Genomic DNA, 9478 nt, shown 5'->3' with positions numbered 1-9478 from the left:
TATTCTCCCCAGTCATGCGTGTGTGTTTGCAAAATGTCATAATCCCCTCTCCAGCCAAACACAGCGGCTTGTGTTTAGTCACAGAGTGAGGAGCAGTTAATTAATGAGAGCCCAGGGAGGCGGTGAGGAAACATTGGAGGAAAACGTAGCCAGTGGAAGATCAGAGGGGAAATGTCTGAAGTCAGGCCAAGATAAATTTTGAGTCCTTAGAGAAAGTCCTGGGATAGCTCATGCTGGCTGCCAGGTACGTTGGATTTGGGGAGAGGGAAGGCTGTCTGTTCTTTCCATTTGTTTATTAGCTTTGTAGAAGCAGGAAGTGGGGGAACCTGAGGAGGGTGTTACAGTGCCTTGAAGAGGTGATACTCCTATCTAAAATGTCATGTCAGTTTCCAGGAAACTCTTGTTTGGTGAAAAGGCAAAGATCTAAAACTTTTTCCTCTTTTCTAGCACATGAGGGGATTTCTGTCTTGACTTACCTAAATTCTGGCTGTGCCAAGAGAGAAAGTGCCCACAGCAGTAGGAGGGAGGAGACACAGGGAGCGGCAGCAAGAAACCTGCCTCGGGCTGCAAGCCTTCCCCTCCATCCCCACTTCCTTCCAGAGAGAACGTCTTTGGCTGGCGGTGCCTAGCTCCTGTCATTCCATCCATGACTGTGCCCAACCCTGAAAATCTGGATTTTCTTTTTAAAGAAAGATATCTATAGAGAAACATAGACAGGAAGCAGCCAACAGAAGCTGTAGCGGGGCTTGTTGGAAGGGTTCTGTTAGATGTGGCCATTGTTTGTGGTAAGGCCCATTTTTTTTCTGGAAACTCGCTTCCTTTCATAAGCCTTGTATAGTCTTTTTATTTTCTCCCGAATTTATGTATGTATTCTTTTATTGTTTCTCCCTAGGATCTCTTGCCCAGCCTTCACTTCTGTGATCCACCCTACTACCAAAGCTGACCCAAAGTGCAGGGGTTTGGAAGACTTTAATTAAGTTGTAGAAAAACAAGTTTCTCCATGTATTATCCACATCCATTGATAAAATGACTCTGTTCCTAGCTCACATAAGCCCTTGAAGTCTCCTGTTTTTAACCATGTTTCTGTAACATAAATCCATAACCACACCACCCAGACAGATGGTCTGGCCAAATAAGGAGACGTGGCATAAGCCCAGGTTTTCCCCAGTTGGCTGTGGGATCAAAAAATGAATAATAAACAGGTTGTACTCTTTGATGCTCCTCTTACTCCAATATTGGCTGTTAATGCACTGCAACTATGGGCATATACAGCTCACCTAGACTGATTCTTGTCTTATTAACTTCATATCATAGATGTCCAAGCAAGTAACAAAAAGAGGGATTTCAATAATTTGAAATGAATGAATGAACAAATAGTCTTTTTGATATTAGAGCTACAGACCTATCTCGTTCCAATGTGAAAGCTAAAATTGCTAAACCCATAGCACTTTGATCTTCTGGGTTCACTTCATTACTCAGAATGTAAGACTTTATGAATGATGGCCCTGGTTTTTTCATGAACACATCGTTCTCTATCCCTTGCTGTTCCCATTTTTTATTATCATTGCTCTTGTCCCAGATAGCCATAAGAATATCTCTACTCAAATCACTGGGCTGTCAGTAAAGAGAATCTTGGGATTTCATTCAGATGAGTATGCTTCGCCCTTACCGGCAGTATGAGTGTTTGAGTGGAGACTGGAGCTAAGACAGACTTGCAAACAAGAAGGAAAAGAATAGGAAGAGGAGAGTGAAAGAGTAGAAAATCCTTTTCAGGTTAGGTACTAGGCAATGTTCTTATAAAACAGTACTGAGCAGGACATAGCATCTGTGCTCAAAGAATACAAATCTAGTAGGAGAGTTGTATGTGAATCGGTCAGCTTCTGATCCCACGGCCCTGAAAACTGTGCCATGTAAGTAGCATTAGACCTCAGGCTGCTCTGGTGCTGAGGGCAACTGATAGTGGATGAAATCTCTTAGAAGCTGAGGCGTGAGCCTGTTAGTCATGCATTGTTGAGCTTATGATCATTCTTCCATTCCAATAGGCCACTGCCTAAGTACATATTCCTTAGACAGTTGGAGAACCTAATGAAATCCAATACAGGGCTAATAAGCAATAGTAGGCAGTTATCATTGTCTTTCCAAATTATGCAAATATGGCAGTTGGTATTCATTAGACAAAGAAGACTGACACCTCCATCTAATGACTAAAGGAGCCACAAGCCCAAACTGTCTTAGAAATACAATGGAACTTCAAAAAGTTCACAGAAAATGGGATTAAAATGTTTATTTTGGTGCAATTTTTTAAAAAATCCTTGCATTTTTTATCATAACACAGCTTTCATGAACTTCTTGAAGTCTTTCCTATGCTTGTCAAACAAGCCACAAAATTATTTCTTTTTAGCTGTTTTATTTATTTATTTATTTATTTATTTAAAAGGTAGAGTGACAGAGAGGGAGGGAGGGAGGAAGGAGGGAGGAAAGAGAGAGAAAGAGAGAGAGCACTTATTTCTGTATCTTCCCCAAATGCCTGCAACAGCCAGTGCTGGGCCACACTGAAATCAGGAGCTTGAAACTTCCTCCAGGTCTACATGAGGTGGCAGGGATCCAAGTATGTGGGCCATCATCCACTCCTATTCAGGGGCACTAGCAGGATACTGGATCAGAAGCAGGGGAGCCAGGACTTAAATTGATTCTCTAATATGGGATGTAGACTTTGCAAGCAACAGCTTAACCCATGGCACCACAATGCCCATCCCAAAGCAGACACAAAACCCTAAACTCCCCTCCAGAAAAGATATTTTCCCCAGACTAAGCCATCAGATACCTGGAAAGTAAAAAAAAAAAAAAAAAAAAAAAAAAAAAAAAAAAAAAAATCAAATTATATCCATTATCAGGAATTAACTGACTTAATTAATCCATTACCCCTTCTCTTTATTTGAAAGGCAGAGTTACAGAGAGAGAGAGAGAGAGAGAGAGAGAGAGATTTCTTCCATTCACTGGTTCACTCTCCAAATGGCCACAACTGGCAGAGCTGGGCCAATCAGAAGCCAAGAGCCATGAGCTTCTTCCAGGTCTCCCACATGGGTGCAGAGACCCAAGTGTGGGGACCCATGAGCCGGCCATGGGCCCACATGCTAAGGCTTAGCTTGCTGACCATTGGCATTAGTTACTGCTGTGTGGATGTTTATGGTTTCTGTTGAGCTGTGATATCGGGACCGTTTCATAACCCCAGGCTAGAGTCAAAACAACTATGGCCTTGGGGCTTCCCGTACTTCTTTTCCCACTGACCAAGGCTGAGAAAACACCAGGTGGAAGCTTGTTGTTAGCACCCGAGTCGCCTGCTACGTGACCAGGAGCTTGATTGGATGAAGGCGCGTGATCACCTTTATGGTTGGACAAGGAGTGCATGGACTGTGCGTGATCAGGCACCCGATTGGAGCGCCGCTGCATGGACTGTAGCATGGACTAAGCTTGCATTACATGCTTCTGCAATTATATACTATATAGGCCGTTCGTGAAATAGTAACGGGAGCTTCCCCTTTCTTTCGGAGCTCCCCTTGCTCAAGGGTTTCTTTTTCTATCCTGTTTAAATAAAGTCTACTGAAGACCGATCAGCTGGGAGCAGTGTCGTTCCTTTGCAGGCAAGGGAGCGACACCAAGCACTTGGGTCATCTTGCACTGCTTTCCCAGGCCATAGCAGAGAGCTGGGTCAGAAGTGGAGCAGCCAGAACTCGAACCAGAGCCCATAGGGGATGCTGGCACTGCAGGCGGCAGCTTTACCCACTAAGCCACAGTGCTGGCCCCTACCCCTTCTCCTTTTAACTCCTATCCTTTATCCACACCAATTGCTACCTCCATCCCTGTTCAAGTAGCTATAAATCCCAAACTGACAAATAAAGTAGGGTGGCAGCAATCTCTCCTTTTTAGAAGTCACCTGTGCTTTGTTTTGTTTTTTCCAGGAAGCATATAGGTATCTCAGTAAGGAGTCTTGATTTGGTTGTGAGGCTGGAGTGGGGCACACAAAAGAAGGGGGAAAACTGTTGAACATAGTTTTCCCCTCATCACAATTTTGTGAACCATTAGTCTGTAAGTTACATAGGTGCAGGACCCTTTCAGATGCTTCACAGTCTAACCCATGTCATGCTTCTCTCAATAGTCCTGTACTAAGTGACATCCAAACATCGGTAATGAGGAGACATACGCAACCATGCTGGTTAGGAAACAGAAAGCACCAGAGGAGGTCGCAGCTGTCAGTCACGTTAGCTATCCTCAGCCCTGTGTTTATTCAGAAATAATTTTCAAGGCTGCAGGAAGTGTTGTTACTAACTGATGAGCAAGTTTGGACACAGAAAATGAAGGCTGATTGATGTTGCTTTAGGTGAGCTGAGCAACCCTTCATCCACTAGAGGCAGCCGCAGCTCGAGAGGCTGATGAGGTGCTGCTGTGGAGAGTGAATGAGGAGCAGGGTGCAGTGTCTGCTGAAAACGAGACGTGTAACAACGGGAAGAGGAGTGCACTGACCACAAATCCTAGGGCTCCACACAAGCACATTAGTAGCTCTGATAGCTTCATTTGAATTCTGGCAAAAACGCCTGCCAAGATAGGATCACTTTTACTTTTCTGGTGGAAAGGAATGTAAAAGCAAAATGCATCACTTTGTAGCAAAATCCTCTTTGATTCATTGGAATTTGGGAATTTTGTAATCTGAATGTCTAATTCAGAATATCTTCCATCTTGTCATGTGTTACAGTATTAATTTTAGAAAAAAAAAGAGGAAATAGTGGCAGCATTAAGACTATTAGAATCTAGGAAATGTAGGACTTATCTTGGGATTCCTGACATGAATTCAATGACTCTAAAATATTCCCCATAGTCAGCTTTCATGGACCCTGATCCTAGGATTCAGAATGCCAACCCAGCACAAATCCACACTTTTCTGACAACTGTAGAAAGTAATTTTGATCATTGGCCATGGGGTGGCTGGCACTCGAGCCATCACCTGCTGCCTGTTGAAGGTGCGCATTAGCAGGAAGCTGGAATCTAGAGTGGAGCTGGAACTTGAACCTAGACAATCCAGTGTGGGACACGGATATCGTAAAATCATGTGAACCACTGTGTCAAACTCCTGCCCTAGAGGAAGTCATGTTTAAGCTGAAATGTGAAGACTGACTAGGATAAGGCTGGGTAAAGGACAAGGGTGAATGAATAAGGAAGTATCCTAAGCACAGGCCACTGCATATGCTAAGATCTCCATGGCAGATTAGAGAAGAACAGTACATTGATGTGACCTATTTTGCCTAGGCAACTCAAGTAATTAAAATTAATGAATACCTCATTATCATAAAAACTAAAGTTTCTAACTTTATTAATAAGGATTTATTATAAACCTTGCCTATGCTCACTTATTTCGGATTTCCAATTCTATACAAAGGAATAAATGTTCATGGAATTGTATATTATGAAAAAACTGGCATGGATTTCAAAAATTTTTGCACCAAAATAAACTAAATATTAACACTGTTTTTCCATAGCATTTTGAAATCTCTTTGTGCTTAGTCCCAGCATTTTTGGGATCCTTTCTTTCTCCTTATCCTGCTTTAAAAAATTATATCTTTTTTAGTAATGTATTCTCACTTTCCTGCTGTTCCATCTTATTTATTGCCTATACTATACATGTGGTTATTAATTATATCCCCTTTATACAAAACGTTAGGAAACAATGTGTGTACTTTTTCTCGCCAGCTCAATTGTAGAAGGCTAGATTACAGAGATAAGTCAACACTCCCTTGAATCTCTTCCAAATCCTACTGCAAAGCTGGATGTGTGGCAAGTGTTCAAAAATAAAAACTTAAAGACATAAAGTCATTTGGCATCCAGTTTATGCGCAAAACCATGCTGCGTGCTATAAGGACCCTATGAGCCGGGTCATCTCATTATCATTGTCCCAGCCTCGGTTTACATACCCTCGTCTTCTCTTTGTAGCTTCCTGACTGTAAGGACAGATCGGATGCCCCTCCTATGTGTTGCTGAAGTAACCTCTACTCCCTGAGGTGCACAGCTTTATACAATTGAGACTCTTCATGCGAGAGTTTATTTACTTGACTTTTCCTCCAGGCTAAAAGCTCCACAACGGTGGAGGCCACATTGACTTATTCATCATTTAGCCCCAATGCCTAGTTGTCCCTTGGTAGAAACTCAGTAAGTATTTGTTGAGTAAACAAATGAAAAATTTACTGACCTCAAGGCATTAATGATCTAGTTATTAAAACAGAAGAACTGCTTAAATACCTAGTTGATGTACATATATACTAATTATATATGTTCTTACTTATTAAAGCATTTGCCTCTGAGGCTAACTACTGTGGTTTAAACATAATAGTGGTGTAGTCAGAGATCCTCATCATGGCAGCTGATAACCTCGTAGGCTAAAAATAGTCATTATTAATACAATATATCAATATATAAAGTTTAGATTTGCCATAGAAAAAAGCAGAACCTGCAACTTAGCCAGATATTCATGTGATACACTCACCCAAACACTCACCCTTCATTGTTCTTGTTTCTTGACCACTCTACTCATTAAGTCCACTTCCCAGATAATAAAACTAACTCTTGAGATAAGTAAAAAAAAAAAATTCAGGAGGATAATTTTTTGTACTTGAATTTCTGTGAGTCTGAAGTGTTTTGGAAAGATTGAATAAGGAGGGAGGAGGCTTTTGTGAGCCTAAACCTTTTCTCTATTTCTAAACCAGATTGCCTGAAAATTCTCATCCCAAATTGAAATTATTGAATGTAGCTTCAAGCATTTGTAGTGACATGCATTCCCAGATAAACCTTCCTACCATTTAGCTCTAAGAAACTTCCTTCTTCATATCTGAATTGTAGATGCCAATCATACTGATGACCACCTAATACTTTCAGTGCCATATTGTAGTGGGTAAAGTGTCCCCTTGCAGTGCGGGCATCTCAGTTGGTTCTAGTCCCAACTACTCCACTTCAGGTCCAGCTCTCTGCTTATGACCTGGGAAAGCAGTAGAAGATGGCCCAAGTCCTTAAGCCCCTGCATCCACAGGGAAGACCTGGAAGAAGTTCCTGGTTCCTGGTTTCAGATCAGCCCAGCTCTGGCTGTTTCAGGAATTAACCAGCTGATAGAAAATCTCTCTCTCTCTCTGCCTCCCTCTGCCTCTGCCTCTGTCTCTCTGTAACTCTGCCTCTCAAATAAAAAAATCTTTTTTTTTAATGAATACTCCTGGGAATTTTAAAAGCAGATAGCAAATTATAACAGCAACACAGTTTATTCATTCTTTTCATTAAACAAATACTTAAGGAGTATCTTAAGAATACTCTAAATAGATGCTTAAGGAATATCTACTGTGTACCAGGCACTTGACTAGAAGCCAGAGATTTAACAGTGGGTAAAACAACCCACATTCTTCTTCTCGAGGCTTCTCTTGCAAAAGGGATAAATCCAGTAATCAGTTTCTCTTGGCTTAACATCTTTTCTTCAGTTGCCTAATAATCCCAGTATTTTTGTGATTATGAATGTGAATATGAGATTTCAGGTACCCAAGTGAATTTTATCATTTTGGTGTATTCCTACAGCTTATTCTCGGTATCATTAATTTGGGATATCTTTCATGTTATCTGTACTGTCAGTTATAATTCATGTATCTGTTTTATTTCCTGAAGAGATTATAAACTCACTGAGGAGATGCATCTCAGTATGTCACCAAAAACAGCATTTTCCTTAGAAAATTCTTCTTCAAATTTTCTATTTCAGATTTCCTTTCGGGAGCCATTCCAAAGACACCTGATGCACCTGTGACACATTCACAGGGATTCACCCCAGTTGAATGAATTACTTTCCATGAAGAATAAAAACAATGAGGAACTTTATATTCAACTGATCCTTTAAATCCCACTTCTAGAATTCTGTCACATTTCAACACTAAAAGAAAAAAAGGTACACATTTCATGAGTATCAGTGAAGAATCAGGTAAAAGAAAATAGAAAACAGGAGTACTCAAAACCCAGTAGAAAACTATGGATCATGGTTGGAGAAATACTCTGTAAACCAGAGATTAAACCGTGAAAGTTAATTTTTTCCTTCAACAAGGTGCTGTGCTCAGAATCAGGCCGCAAGATCAACTGAAGCCTCTGCCTTTGCAGGACTAATAGTTCAGTGAGTTGCTGTTAGAGCTATACCGCTCCAATTGGTGATCATGGACCGTGAAATAAATGACACAAAGCAAACGCCTTTGACTCCAGTATTTGGTACTTTTCATTTCCAACCTGTTGAGGAAGGGGTGTTTCGTACTATAACATTGGAGAGGATATTAGATTCTCAGCGATTCCTTGCTTAGGAAATGAGTGGTCTTGGCAATAAGGACTGAATTAATTATTATTAATACTTGCATATCTAAATGGCTGATTTTGTTGGTTGTTCCTCTTTTATTGAGAAAGAATTGTTGAAATATTATGCAACAGACAATTGTTTTTAATTATGCTTTTTAAAACTTTTCTCCTAAGAGCCCTAAGATTTTGCAAATGTGTCCCCATCCTTCCCCCACCCCCTGTGTTGTGACAGTAGCCTGGGAAGGTCTACAAGAGACTCCCCAGTCTTACCATTTCCTATTCAACCTGAGAAGTTCCAATTCATGTTTGGTGTGTCTTTGTTGGTGCTCTTGTTGTTTTCATTTTAGAGTTTAGTATGAAGTGGATTTTCTTGGTGTGTGGGGGTGTGGATTCTGCAACTTTATACAAAATATAAACCAGAATTTAAAAAAATGGAAAACTGTGGTTTCTATTCTGTTCTGTTTGTCTACATGTCCATTTTATGCCGCTACCAGACTGTTTTGATTAGAACAACTCTGTAGCATATCTTGAAATCAGGTATTGGGATGCCTTTAGCTCTGTTTTTATTGTTTGAGATTGCCTTAGCTACTCAGGGTCTTTTGTGTTTCTGTATGAATTTTAGGATTGTTTTTTCCAGATCTATGAAGAATGTCCTTGGTATTTTAAACAGGATTACATTGAATCTGTAAATTGCATTGGGTAGTATGGACATTTTGATGACATTAATCCTTCTGATCCATGAACATGAACAAGAACATCTGTGCCTTCTCCTATTTCTTTCATTAATGTTTTGTAATTTTCATTGTGAAGATCTTTCACATTCCTGGTTAAATTTATGCCAAAATTATAAAAAATTTTGTAGCCATTGTGAATGGAAATACTCATGTAAGTTCCTTTCCAGCCAGAGCACTGTTGGTGTTTAAGAATGCTGTTGATTTGTGTGTGTTGATTTTATATCCTGCAACTTTGCTGAGTTCTCTTATGAGTTCCAATAGTCTATTAGTGGAGTCTTTTAGTTCCCCTATAAAGGATCATGTCATCAGCAAACAGGGATAACTTGACTTACTCCTTTCTAATGTGTATCCTTTTGATTTCTTTTTATGGCCTAGTTCCTCTGGCTAAA

This window comes from Oryctolagus cuniculus, chromosome 7 (assembly GCF_051225735.1).
Source record: "Oryctolagus cuniculus isolate XC-2025 breed Fujian yellow rabbit chromosome 7, ASM5122573v1, whole genome shotgun sequence".
Classification (NCBI taxonomy): domain Eukaryota; kingdom Metazoa; phylum Chordata; class Mammalia; order Lagomorpha; family Leporidae; genus Oryctolagus; species Oryctolagus cuniculus.
This window is presented reverse-complemented; position numbering follows the sequence as displayed.